This window comes from Chenopodium album, chromosome 15, assembly GCF_948465745.1.
Source record: "Chenopodium album chromosome 15, dcCheAlbu1.1, whole genome shotgun sequence".
Taxonomy (NCBI): Eukaryota; Viridiplantae; Streptophyta; class Magnoliopsida; order Caryophyllales; family Amaranthaceae; genus Chenopodium; species Chenopodium album.
In genome coordinates this window covers 26,361,531-26,375,057 of record NC_137848.1, presented here as the reverse complement: position 1 = coordinate 26,375,057, position 13,527 = coordinate 26,361,531, and the positions used below count along the sequence as shown (strand labels likewise).

Here is a 13,527-nt window from a genome sequence, read left to right as displayed (position 1 = left end):
ATGTCCCATATGGACACACGAAAGTAGTTTTCTCTTGATCACTTGGATGGATAGGGATTTGGAAAAATCCGGAATACCCATCCAAGAAACAAAAGAAAGCATGGTTAGAAAGCCTTTCAAGCATTTGGTCCATGAAAAGGAGAGGAAAATGATCTTTCTTGGTGTTTTTGTTCAATCTCCTATAATCAATGCACATTCTCCACCCGGTCACCGTACGGGTGGAGATTTCCTCTCCCTTTTCATCCTTGATTATGGTCATCCCACCCTTCTTTGGAACTACATGAACCGGGCTAACCCATTTGCTATCGGAGATAGCATAGATGATGCCCGCCTCACGTAGTTTCAAAATTTCTTTCTTCACAACCTCTTGAAGATTGGGGTTCAACCTTCTTTGAGGTTCAATGGAGGTGGAATGATCATCTTCAAGATGAATACGATGCATGCACATAGAAGGGCTAATATCTTTGATATCATCAATGCTATACCCTATCACATCCCTATATTTTCTTAAAACATCAAGAAGTTTTTCCAAATTAAGACCATCTAGGGTAGCATTGACAATAATATGGTATTTTCCCTCCTTATCAAGAAAAGCATATTTCAAAGAAGGGGGAAGGGGCTTGAGTTCTACCTTGGGAGGAGGCTTAGAACTCTCCTCCAATTTCTCCTCCTTGGACTCAAGCTCGGTCTCAACTTGTTGTTCAACTTCCTCCTTTGAGGATTCCTCCATTGCCATGACAAATTCTTTAGCCTCTTGAGAGTGGAACTCTTCTTTGCATGTAAGGGCTTCTATCATTGGATCTTAAGGCCTCATCACGACCCTCCCCAAGCGATCTAGCTCTTCATTCACAACATCAACTCTATAGCATTTTTCAACCATGGGGGTTTTGAGCAACTTAGAAAATTCAAAGACAATCTTTTCATCGGCCACTTCACAAGTGATGGTGTTGTTCTTGCAATTGATGACCGCCCCCAAAGTTTTAAGAGCTTCACGTCCCAAAATCAAAGGAGTGTTAACATCCTCCTCCATATCCATCACTACGAAGTCACAAGGCACGTAGTAGATGTGTCCCACTTGAATTGGAACATCCTCAAGCTCTCCACAAGGTAATTTCACCAATCGATCGGCCAATTGATTTGTCTTCCTTGTAGGGATCATCTCTATATTGAGTTTTTGAGCAATGGATAGAGGGATTAAACTAACACTTGCTCCAAGATCGGCTAAGGTGCCCCTAGCTTCCATGTTCCCAATTTTCACCAGCAAAGTGAAACTTCCCGGGTCTTTTTCCTTCTTGGGAATCTTATGTTGGACAAGAGCACTCACTTGATGTGGAAGGGTGATAAGCTCATCATTGAGCTTCCTCTTGTTGGTGAGAATATCCTTGAGGAACTTGGAGTAAGATGGAATTTGTGTCACAACTTCAAGAAAAGGGAGGTTGATATGCAAATTCTTCATGACACTAAGAAATTTTGTGAACTTGTCATTCAACTTCCTCTCCGCAAGCCGACCGGGAAAAGGAACCGGTCCATTAAGATTCTTAGCCTCACTAGGAATTGAAGTTGTCTTCTCATTGTCAAGCTTCTTCTTCTCCGAACCTCCTTCTATCTGATCACCTTTTTCTTTCTCACCTCCCTTGTTTTTATTCACACTCTCCTCTCCTCCCTTCTTTTCCTCACTATCCCCTCTATTTGGTCCTTCATAGGAAGTTCCCGACCTCAATGTGATCGCCTTGCATGTATCGGGTTTTGGATTGTGAGATGGGTTAGGTTATGGTTGTCCGGGTAGAGTGGATGGTGAATTAAAAGGAGTTCTCTCGGCCAATTGAGCTAGTTGTGAGTCAACCATCTTGTTGTGAGCTCTTATCTCTTGCATTTGTTGCCCAAAAGATTGCATTTGCGCATGCATGGCTTGGAGGAGTTGAGTTTGAGTTAGCTCCGCTTGAGGTGCTTGTTCTTGATGATTTCTTTAAGGTGCTTGGGTTTGATTGTTGTATTGGTTGTTCCTTGGATAGCTTACTCTTGGGTTTTGGGGTTGAGATGGAGGTGGATTTTGATATTGTGGGTTGGAGTTATAGGAAGGTTGAGCTTGTTGGTTCCATTGTTGAGGTTGAGGTACAAACCCGGGTGGTGGTTGTCTCCAAGCTACTCCACCGCCGCTTCCTCTAAATCCCTCTTGCCTTGTGTTGTATGCCGCTACATGTTCGGGGCTTAAACCTCCACAATAGGATGTATCATGGTTCGTTCCTCCACAATTTTGACAAGATAAAGAGTTAACTTGAGAAGAGCTTGCTCCACCACTTGAACTTGCATTCACACTCGTGTTCAACTTGGAAAGCCCTTTTGTTAGTTGATCAATTTGATGTTGTAATTGATCAAATTTCTCCAATTCGTAAATACCACCTCTCTTTGGAGCGTTTCTTCTTCAGCCCCCCCAAGAGTAATTCTTTGCTACCTCTTCTATTGTGGCTTCAACTTGATTTTGTGGGATCTTGATTAATTGACCACCCGCCCCCGCATCCAAATTGGCTCTTGACATGGGCTCCAATCCGTCGTAGAAAAACCGCATGAGCAACCCTTGATTGTACTCATGGTGGGGACATGCTTGCACCAACTCTTTGAATCTCTCTCATGCTTCACCAAGACTTTCATCGGCCTCTTGCTCAAATGATGCAATTTTCCTTCTCATTTCGGCGGTCTTCTCTTCGGAGATAAAGTGCTTCAAGAACGCCTTTACAACCTCCCTCCATGTTGTGAGAGTGTTAGGCTTTACTTGCTTTAGCCATTTCTTTGCTCGTCCGGTGAGAGATTGCCGGAAAAGGTGCATACGAATGTAGTCTTGACTCACTTGATTGGTTTGCATCATTGCACACAATTCAAGGAATCGGTCCAAATGTTCAATAGGGTCCTCACTTGCACTTTCGGAAAATTGCTCCGATTGGACCATTCGAGTATATTGTGGATGGATTGAGAAGTTGGTTTCTGTGACGGGTAGCAAAATCCCTCCCGTGAGCTCATAATCCTCCGGATTTCCGAACTCACGAAACAAAACATCATTCTCTTGTCCCGCCATTGATTCGCGTGGTGAACTTGAAGAGTAAGTATCACTCTCACTATCAACTATACCACCAAAACCTCTTCCTTCATCTTGATAAAGCCTACGGACTTGTCTCAAGGTTCGGTTGATTTCGTGGTCAATTTGATGTGAGGGTGCTCCTTGAGACCTTCTAAGCATTCACCAAAGCTAAGCAAACAATTAGCAATGACAAGGATGATAAAATTAAAAAAAAAACAAAAAGAAAAGAAAGCAAAATGACTCAAACAAAAGCAATAATATTCGCTAAACAAGCTGATTCCCCGGCAACGGCGCCAAAATTTGATCACGGGTTAAATAGGTCGTTATGCTACCACCCTAACCAAATTAATAATTTATAATACCTAAACCTACACTAAACTAGTTAGTGGCAAGTAAAGGGTCGAACCACTAGGGAAGCACGCTAATTCAACATCAAATATCACTAATGCAAGAGTGAAAAGGGGATTGTTTTTGTTGGTTTTGTTGAGTAGAACACTAAAACTACAAGTAAGCAAGAAAATGATGATTAAAATCAATAGAAAATGAAGCTAGGGATACGGGGGTGTCCAATATGATTAGAAAGAGGAGAATAATGGTGATTATCATGAAACATATGCCAAAGAACACAAGGTTCTACCTAAACAATTCATTCTCATGCAATAGTCTAGGCAAATCAATGAAAGAGGTCTACACTAATAAGGATCATTCTCATGCATCCTATTAGTTACAATCAAATCAAGAGAATAAAGAAGCACAATCCATAAAAACTCCACTTTAATAACTCATTCTCATCCAATCATTAAAATAGAGATGATCCTAATCTAGTTCAAATCACTTTCATGCATTTAAACTAGAAAACATCAAATAGAGTGCAACAATAACCCCAAGCTAATAAAAATCATGTATTTCATCAATATATGGCATAAGTTCAATCCAACCATCATCATTCATCCAATATCAAATCATATCTTCCACCCCCTTCCCCTAGCTAAAAGTTTAGCCTAGAGAAGGGTGATTAAACATAATATCAAAACTAGAAATAAACTCAAGAACTCAAAACAAAACATGATTGAAATCAATGAAATCAATAATAACTAGATAAACTAATAAGATTGACAAAAATAAGTAACAATAAAACAAATAAACAATATGAAAGGAAAGGAGAAGAGATTACTAAAGAAGGGATTAATGAAAGATTAAAACTTGGATCCTTGCTTGATTGAAGAAAGATTAAAACTTGAGCAAAGTTGAATACAATAAAGGAAGCTTGAATAACAATCTATTTTCCTCTCTCTAGATTAGGCTAATGTTCTATGGAATTAGTACTAAGTTAATCCGAAAAAATCCCCTCAAAACGTTCTAAGATGGGACTTATATAGTCCGTACAGAGCCAGCTAAAAAAAGAGAGGTCCGACCGAACAAAGGGAAGGTTCGGCCGGACTACAAGGTAGGTTCGGCCGAACCATGGGTAGGTTCGGTCGAACCTCCCTGATCCTGGCCTTGTCGAACTTCTGTGGTTCGACCACTCCTGCAAAATTGCCAAATTGCATCTTGTCCCTGCCTCGACGTTCGGCCGAACCACTGAGCAGGTTCGGCCACACCTTGGTTCGGCCACACCTTCAGGAGGTTCGGCCGAACCTCTTCTGAATCATGCTTCCTTCAACTTCCCTTGAGCTTAGCGTCCTCCTCTTGAAAATCCCGATGGTTCCTACAAAGCAAAAGCATGGAAATCACAATAAAAACAAAGCGAGAAGACTAATAAAAGGGAAGATAGAGGAGAAAAGAAAGGAGGAAGCAAAACTAAGTAAAAATGCTTAGAAAAAGGGCCAAACAAGTGCAAATGAGGGGAGAATCCTTAGAGAAAAAGGATAAAAGAGTGGCATAAATACCACTGGTCAACTTTGTTTGAATACATTTGACTTTCATTTGATTCCAATAGCTTTGTTTAAATGTATTTGACTTTCATTTGATTAAAATAGCCTAGTTGAATGCATTGGACTTTCATTTGCTTCAAAAAGCTTTGTTTGAATGCCTTTGACTTTCATTTGATTCAAGAAGCTTTGTTTGAATGTATTTGACTTTCATTTGTTTCAAATAGCTTTGTTTGAATGTATTTCATTTGATTCAAATAGCTTTGTTGAATTCATTCGACTTTCATTTCCTTCAAAAAGCTTTGTTTGAATGTGTTCGACTCTCATTTGATATAGAAACCTTTATTTGAATGTATTTGACTTTAATTTGATTCAAATAGCTTTATAGAATGCATTCGCCTTTCATTTGATTCAAAAAGCTTTGTTTGAATGTATTTGATTTTCATTTGATTTAAAAACCTTTGTTTGAATGTGTTTGACTTTCATTCGATTTAATAACCTTTGTTGGAATGTATTTGACTTTCATTTGATTCAAATAGCCTTGTAGAATGCATTCGCCTTTCATTTGATTCAAAAAGTATTGTTTGAATGTGTTTGACTTTCTTTTGATTCAAGAAGCTTTGTTTGAACGTATTTGACTTTAATTTGATATAAAAACCTTTGCTTGAATGTGTTTGAATTTCATTTGATTCAAATTGCTTTATAAAATGCATTCGACTTTCATTTGATTCAAACAGTCTTGTTTGAATGTATTTGACTTTCATTTGATTCAAGAAGCTTTGTTTAAATGTATTTGATTTTCATTTGATTCAAATAGCTTTGTTGAATTCATTCGACTTTCATTTGCTTCAAAACGCTTTGTTTGAATGTGTTCGACTTTCATTTGATATAAAAACCTTTGTTTGAATGTGTTTGAATTCATTTGATTCAAATAGCTTTATAGAATGCATTCGACTTTCATTTGATTCAAAAAGTCTTGTTTGAATGTATTTGACTTTCATTTGCTTCAAAAAGCTTTGTTTTAATGTGTTTGACTTTGATTTGATATAAAAACCTTTGTTTGAATGTGTTTGACTTTCACTTGATTCAAATAGCTTTATAGAATGCATTCGACTTTCATTTGATTCAAACAGTCTTGTTTGAATGTATTTGACTTTCATTTGATTCAAGAAGCTTTGTTTAAATGTATTTAATTTTCGTTTAATTCAAATTGATTAGGGGATTTTTTACCCTAGCTGCGTGGACCAATGAGGGGCTGCCACGTGTCAAGGGCTGGCAGGTCACCTCTGGCTTATACCCAGTTGACACGTGGCCTTCCCTGATACATTCTCAGAATGGCGGCTTTCAGAGGCCCAATTTCCCAAACGCAGTTATTGCGGCGCAGCCCATCTGTCCTAGGTCAGATGACCTAGGGGAGGGCACCTTTCCCAAGGATCCTATAAATAGGGAGATATTCCCCCAAAATGGGGGACATTCAGAAATTCACCAAACATTTATTACATCCTATTTTCTCTCTCATCAGAGAACTCCTGAGCTTGGAATCCAAGCAGATCCCCACCTTAAATTCCGCACTTTTTACTCTCCTTCAAGTTACTAACTTGAGCGTTGGAGGCGGAGCACCACCCAAACGGTGTCTTCGTTGATTTTGCAGGTACAGAAGCCCTCCGGACCAGTCTTCGAGTTGTAACTCTCCCAAGGGACAAAAACACCCAAAACATTTGGCGCCGTCTGTGGGGAGAGTACCTCAAGATGGTTCAAAATTCTGTACCGATTCACAATTCTACCTCTCTACGTCCGGGTACTCAGTCGGGTAACCCGGAAGACTTGCAACCGGTTATTCAGCCGGTAGGATTTGAAATCCCCCAGCCTCCATCTCAGCCTCAGCCAGAGGTATTCACTGAGGAGGAGGATGAAGAAGAAGACAATGATGTTGAGACTTACATCTCTAGGGATGGTTCTCTCATCTCTAAATCCATCCGTTCCAGAGATCAGCTGGAACGAAATTTGGATCAGGCAGGCCCTAGCAGCCGGCCCACTGGGAGGTCAGATGGGGAAACCCGGAAGACAAGAGGAGAAGCTCCAGTCACCCGGAACGAGCTCATGAAATTCATGAACTCCTTCAAGGGTGAAATCAAGAAGATGATCAACAACAAGGCAGGCTCTTCCAAGAGTCAGCCGGCTAAAAAGACTCCCAATGATGGGAAGAAGAAGAAGCCGGTCAAGGACAGGCAGCCAACTCCCCATCCAAAGGAGACGGCAGCCGCAACACTTGATTGGTCTAAGATTCTGATGCCCCGGCGACCCCAGCCGGAGGCTAGAAAAACGTCCACCTTCGATGCTAGAGAAGTCATCAATCGAAGGAGGCAGCAGCAGTCTGAGTCAGCTTCTACCTCAAGCTTTCCAGACAGCTTCAAGCAAGCTTCCGCAAGGAACTCTATGTCCTTGCATGAGAGTCGGACAGGCGGTAAATCCGTCAACACCGAACCTCAGCTGATGATAGGGTCTATGCCATACGCACCCCAGGCGCAGTATGGGCAATATGGCCTCCAGTTCATGCAGCCACCCCCATTCGGAGGTTAGGCGGCATATACTAATGCCCAGCCACTGGACTGGCAGCTCCGGCTGGTGAGGCTAGGCGAACAGTCGTCTGCCTTTGCAGCCAATATAACCGAGGCGGCTCAGCCGGCCAAGGTTAAAAACATTTTCGTTGGTGCTTATGATGGCACCACCAACCCTGAAGATCACCTGATGGCATACACCAACCTAATGTGTTTACAAGGTTGGGATGACGCCACCTGGTGCCGCTGCTTTCCGGCTACATTGAAGGGCATTACCCAGCAATGGTTTGGCAACTTGCCAGCCGGATCTATTGATTGCTTCAAGAAGCTAGCCTTCTTGTTTGCCACCAACTTCTCAATGAACATCCCTGCTAAGAAGACAAGTTTAGACTTGAGCACCATTAAGCAGGGAGAGAGAGAAGGGCTACGCTCATATGTCAGGCGGTTCAACCTGGTCAGAATTCAGATCCAGGGGCTGTTTGACGAGGTAGCATTTATAGACTTTTTCAAGGGTCTGAGAGACGGGTCGACTTTTAAGTTTGACCTTGTCAGAAAAGGGGCTTTCACGCTACAGGCGGCCCTGAGGGAGGCGGAAAGCTATATACAAGCAACCGACCTCTGTACGCCTGGTAACCAGTCAGACTCCAAGAAGTCTGACAAACAAAAAGAGAGCCGGTCTGCTCAGCCGGCGAAGAAAAAAGAAGAGAGCTAGAAAAGAAAAGAAGTCTGGGCGATCAGTGATTCTGAGCAGCCGTCCTAGAAAAAGAAAAAAGAGTTTAAACCGTACGTTCCCCGGTACGAGTTTGACAAGGATTGTAACTCCATCCTCATGGAGGTAAAGGACCGGTTGTCCATTGAGAAGCCGAATCCAATGAAGAGTTCCGTTCAATTCCGGAACAAGAACAAATATTGTCAATTCCATGAGGAGGTTGGCCATGACACCAACGACTGCTTCAGTTTACAGCGGACGTTGGACCGTCTGGCTGACAAAGGACATTTGAAGTCCTATATTTCTAAGTCCCCAGCCGGGGCTAAAAAGAAGAACAAGAGCAAGTCCTCTAAGGCTGCCTCCCAGCCTGCAAGTAGTTCGGAAACCGACAGGGATCCGGTCTACACCATAGCAGGCGGATTTTCCTGTGGTGGCCCTACCCTCCGGGGCACCAAAAGCCATCTTCGAAAGATGGATAAGGATGATGAGGAGCAGGCGTCTGCCAGCTCCACTTTTCCGGATGTCCTCATTACTGAGAAGGATAGGGGCAGCGTCCGCCGCCCGCATGACAATCCGGTTGTCATTGAATGCAAGGTCGCCAACCAGTTAGTTGGGCGTATCCTTATTGACACCGACAGCTCGTCGAACATCATCAATCTCCGGTGCTTGCAGAAGCTGAAATACAACTCCAGCAGCATGCATCCGGTTACCCACCCCTTGGTTGGTTTTGGGGGTGGGATGGTCTATCCAGCCGGAAGAATTGATCTACCCATCCGGCTGGGTGAGAAGGGCTAAGGACGACATATAGTCGTCAGATTCTTGGTCGTTGAGGAGTTGACCGCCTACAACATCATTCTTGGCAGGCCAACCCTCAACGAAGCCAAGGCTGTAATCATCCCTTCTCTCATGCTCATCAAGTATGAGAGGGATGATGGTTCTGTTGGTTCCCTGAACGGGGATCAGAAGACGGCCAGGGAGTGTTACCTCTCAGCCGTCAAGGATACTGTGGCCGCAGACGGCCAAGGGAAGGAACCAATAGACCTTGACAATGTCAAGGATGCTCCCTCACCTCCACCAGCAGCCGGAAAAAAGAGAAAAGCTGCAGAGCTGGTGGTGGTGAAGAAAGAAAAGAAATAGCAGTCACTGACCGGTGAACGGTCAGAGGAACTCCGTCCCCAACCGGCTGGTGAAAGTATTGATCTTGTTCTGGACGACAGCCGTCCAGAGCGAACTGTTAAGGTTGGGACGGTTGCTAATACTGTTCTGGGTGCAGACCTGCACCTCCTGCTGAAAGAGTTCAAAGATGTGTTTGCCTTTGAAGTGGAAGAGATGCCAGGCATCAGCCCGGATTTTACTGTCCACAAACTCGCCGTGGATCCAAAAATGAAGCCCATCCGGCAAAAGAAGAGAAACCACGGTGAGGAAAGAAGTCAGGCGGCAGCTGCCGAAGTAAAAAAGCTGTTGGATGCCAGGTTCATTCGGCCTTGTAATTTCCCCGACTGGGTGGCAAACGTTGTGCTTGTAAAGAAGCCGAATGGTACCTGGCGGATGTGTGTAGATTACACAGATCTCAACAAGGCATGCCCAAAGGATAGTTATCTACTTCCAAAAATTGACAGTTTGGTCGATTCAACAGCCGGTCATGCCTTGATGAGTTTTATGGATTCCTACTCCGGCTTCCATCAGATACCTCTGTGGAAAAAAGATCAAGAAAAGACGGCCTTCGTCACTGATCAGGGGTTATTCTACAATACTATGATGCCGTTTGGCTTGAAGAATGCGCCGGCTACGTTCCAACGGATGATTAATACAGTCTTCATTAATCAAATTGGGAGGAATGTAGAGGCGTATATTGATGACATGATAGTCAAATCCAAGCAGCAGGCGGATCACCTTGCTGATCTCCGAGAAACCTTCACCACACTCAGGCGGCATAAGGTTATGTTAAATCCTAAGAAATGCGTCTTTGGTGTTGAGTTTGGGAAGTTTCTCGGATTCCTGATTGATCAAAGGGGGATAGAGGCTAACCCTGAGAAGATACAGGCGGTAATTGACATGAAGTCACCCCGCACTGTCAAGGAAGTTCAGAGACTCACCGGTTGCCTGGCCGCCTTGGGGAGTTTCCTCAGCCGGTCAGGTGACAAATGCCTTTACTTCTTCCAAGCAATCAGGAAGAAGACTAGATTTGAATGGGGGGATGATGCTGAGGCGGCATTCCAGAAGTTGAAAGAACACTTGCACTCTTTGCCAAGGCTTGTTAGTCCTTTGCCAAGAGAAAAGTTGTACATGTACCTAGCCGTCTCAGACCATGCTCTCAGTGCCGTTCTCCTTGCTGAACGAGACGGTACACAGCTCCCGGTATATTTCATTAGCCATGTGTTAAAAAATGCTGAATTTAGGTACCCCATGGTGGAAAAATTTGGTCTAGCTCTATATATGGCCTTCAAAAAGTTAAAACCATATTTCCTGGCACATCCGGTGGTAATCTACACCGACCAGCCCCTCAAGCGGCCAATGTCCACTCTAGAGTCATCCGGCAGAATGCTGAAATGGGCTATTGAAATGCAAAGTCTTGAAATCTCCTATGAACCAAGGAAAGCAGTGAAAGGTCAGGCGTTTGCCGACTTCATTGTTGAAATGACTCGTCCGGTTCTCCCGGTTAATGTTGATCAGGTTTGGAAGGTGTATGTAGACGGGAGCTCTACAAAGAACGGTTGTGGTGCAGGCATAGTTTGTGAATCTCAAGAAGGAGATAGATATGAGTATGCACTACGGTTCAAGTTTCAGGCCTCGAATAATGAGGCGGAGTATGAAGCCTTGCTAGCCGGAATCCGCATGTGTAAGGCAGCAGGGGCAACAAAGATTGACGCCCACTCTGATTCTCAGTTGGTTGTTAGCCAGTATGAGGGCACTTATGAAGCGACCCATCTGGCAATGATCAAATATCTTCAGGCTGTTAAAGATGAGGCTGGGACACTTGAGGAGTTCAGATTGAATCAAGTGCCCCGGTCAGATAACCACCCGGCGGATGCACTATCAAAATTGGCATCATCCGCCTGCCATGATACGCCTCGGTCAGTCTTTTGGGAAGTTCTTGAAAAACGAAGTATTTATGAAGAGCCCATTAGAATTCTGGATCGAAGTTCTACTTGGATGGATGGCATCCGGGCGTATCTTGCAGACGGCACGCTCCCTGATTCACCTCAGGAAGCAGCCGTCATGAAAAAGAGAGCAGCAAACTTCGAGTTGAGAAACGGAGAACTCTTCAAGGCTGGTTTTCTCAAGCCCTTGTTGAAATGTGTTACCCCAGAAAAGGGGAAGGAGGTACTCGAAGAGCTGCATGTGGGATTTTGCGCCTCCCATATAGGCGGCAAGTCCCTAGCCGTCAAAGCCAGGCGGCATTATTTTTGGCCTACCCTCGAGGCAGATGCCAAGGAATTTGTGAAGAAATGTGATAAATGCCAGAGGTTTGGCAAGCTAATACATCGCCCGGCTACTGATCTGACGGCAATCCACAGCCCAGTCCCGTTTGCTAAATGGGGCAAGGACATATTGGGTCCATATACGCCTGCTCCAGGCGGAAAGCGCTATATTTTGGTGGCTGTGGATTATTTCACCAAATGGGTGGAGGCGGAGGCAGTTAAGAATATCAAGACAAAGGATGTCATCTCTTTCATATGGAAGAATATTATCACCCGGTTTGGGGTACCTATGTCTATGGTGTTTGATAATGGTCCTCAGTTTGAAACGCCTCAGCTCAAGACTTGGTTAAGAGATCAGGGCATCTCAAGTTATTTTGCCTCAGTCGGCCGTCCTCAAGCAAATGGTCAGGTTGAGGCATTCAACAAACTCATCTCAGACGGAATCAAAAAGAAAATTGAAAGAGCCGGTGGCCTATGGGCTGAAGACTGCCATCCGGACAACTGCTAAGGGGTCAATCGGAGAAACCCCGTTTCTCATGGTATACGGGGCTGAAGCCGTTTTACCCATTGAACACTATGAGCCTACGCTCAGAGTGATGCTCTATGATGAAGAGGCAAATTGGGAGGCCATACGGCTAGCATTGGACTCCCTCCCGGAACGCAGGGGCAATGCTGCCCTGCGACATGAGATATACCGTCTGAGAATGACGCGAGCCTACAACAAAAGAGTGCACAAACTCCCTTTGAAAGTGGACGTTTTTGTGTTACGGAAAATGGAGGCAACCGATAGGGCCAATGAGCTTGGAAAGCTAACTCCTAATTGGGAAGGCCCCTACCGGATCTATGAAGAAGTTAAGGATGGCACATACCGCCTGGAAACCCCAGACGGTAGACGCCTGCCTAGAACTTGGAATGTAGACAACTTAAAAAAGTACTACTTCTGAGTATTGTAAGTTTTTTGTAACAAGAAGTATCAATGAGAAATGCTCTTGTTTCATGTATTGTCTTTTTATTTCCGTCTGGGTTTACCCATACTAATGTTGAAAAAGTACAGTAGTAAATTTAACGTGTGAATAACTTGAGGCCAATGGCCAGATAAAAACTAAGTTTGATACTTAGTATATGAAATCAAAAGGCCATAGTGACAAGAGGCTAACAGCCGGATCCTAAAACTAAGCACAAAATCGTTTAGTAGCTATCAGCCGGTCTAACAGCTAGACCTGAGGCCAAGGGTCAGATGGTTGTCCATTTTCTCAAAATTCGTCTATTCCAACATGGCTATAGGCGTCCGGCGACACCCCTCCGGGTGCAATCGTCGCAGAGAACAGCCACCATGCTTGTTCTATAAGCCCATGCGGGTGGCAACAATTGAGTGGCTAAAACAGTCAACTCATAGCCATCTGTCCATATTGCTTCTCTTAAGTAATTTCTGGTTAAGAATTTTCCGGCTGTCTACAAGTATCAGCCGGAATAACATCGAAAGTCTTTTACTTAGAGAAATTTTCCTCAAGTTACGTACTTTTGGGACAAACCCCTTTTTTTCGTAATGGCTATAAAGCATACTCAGACGGTTTGATACCGACTGGGGCAGAGGTTGCATGCCCGTTATTTGGCCGGCTGTGTACTTGGTTTGGGGAAATCACCATTGTGATTTATTGCCTTACAAACATCCCATACTCTTTTAAGTATGAGAAGTTTCCAAGGCAATTAATCCTCTCTTTGTTTGGATTAAACCAACCACACAGCCGTCCAGGGGCAAGGACAGCCGGATATGTGCCTACCGCATGCTTTTTATAAGATAGGCAAATTCACAATCACAAGTATATATTGAGTATATATGCAAAAGTGAAAAATTGAGAAAACCGAAAAATTGCAAGTATAAGAAAAACCGACT

The 13,527-nt window shown here is 43.8% G+C and overlaps 1 non-coding gene across 1 annotated transcript; it reads left to right on the top strand.

The window, feature by feature from the left end:
- The first annotated feature begins 2,581 nt into the window (after positions 1–2,581).
- On the top strand, positions 2,582–2,689 carry LOC145583557 (small nucleolar RNA R71). The gene has a single exon (XR_014100195.1). It is a non-coding gene; the product is annotated as a small nucleolar RNA R71 (small nucleolar RNA).
- The last annotated feature ends 10,838 nt before the right edge of the window (positions 2,690–13,527 follow it).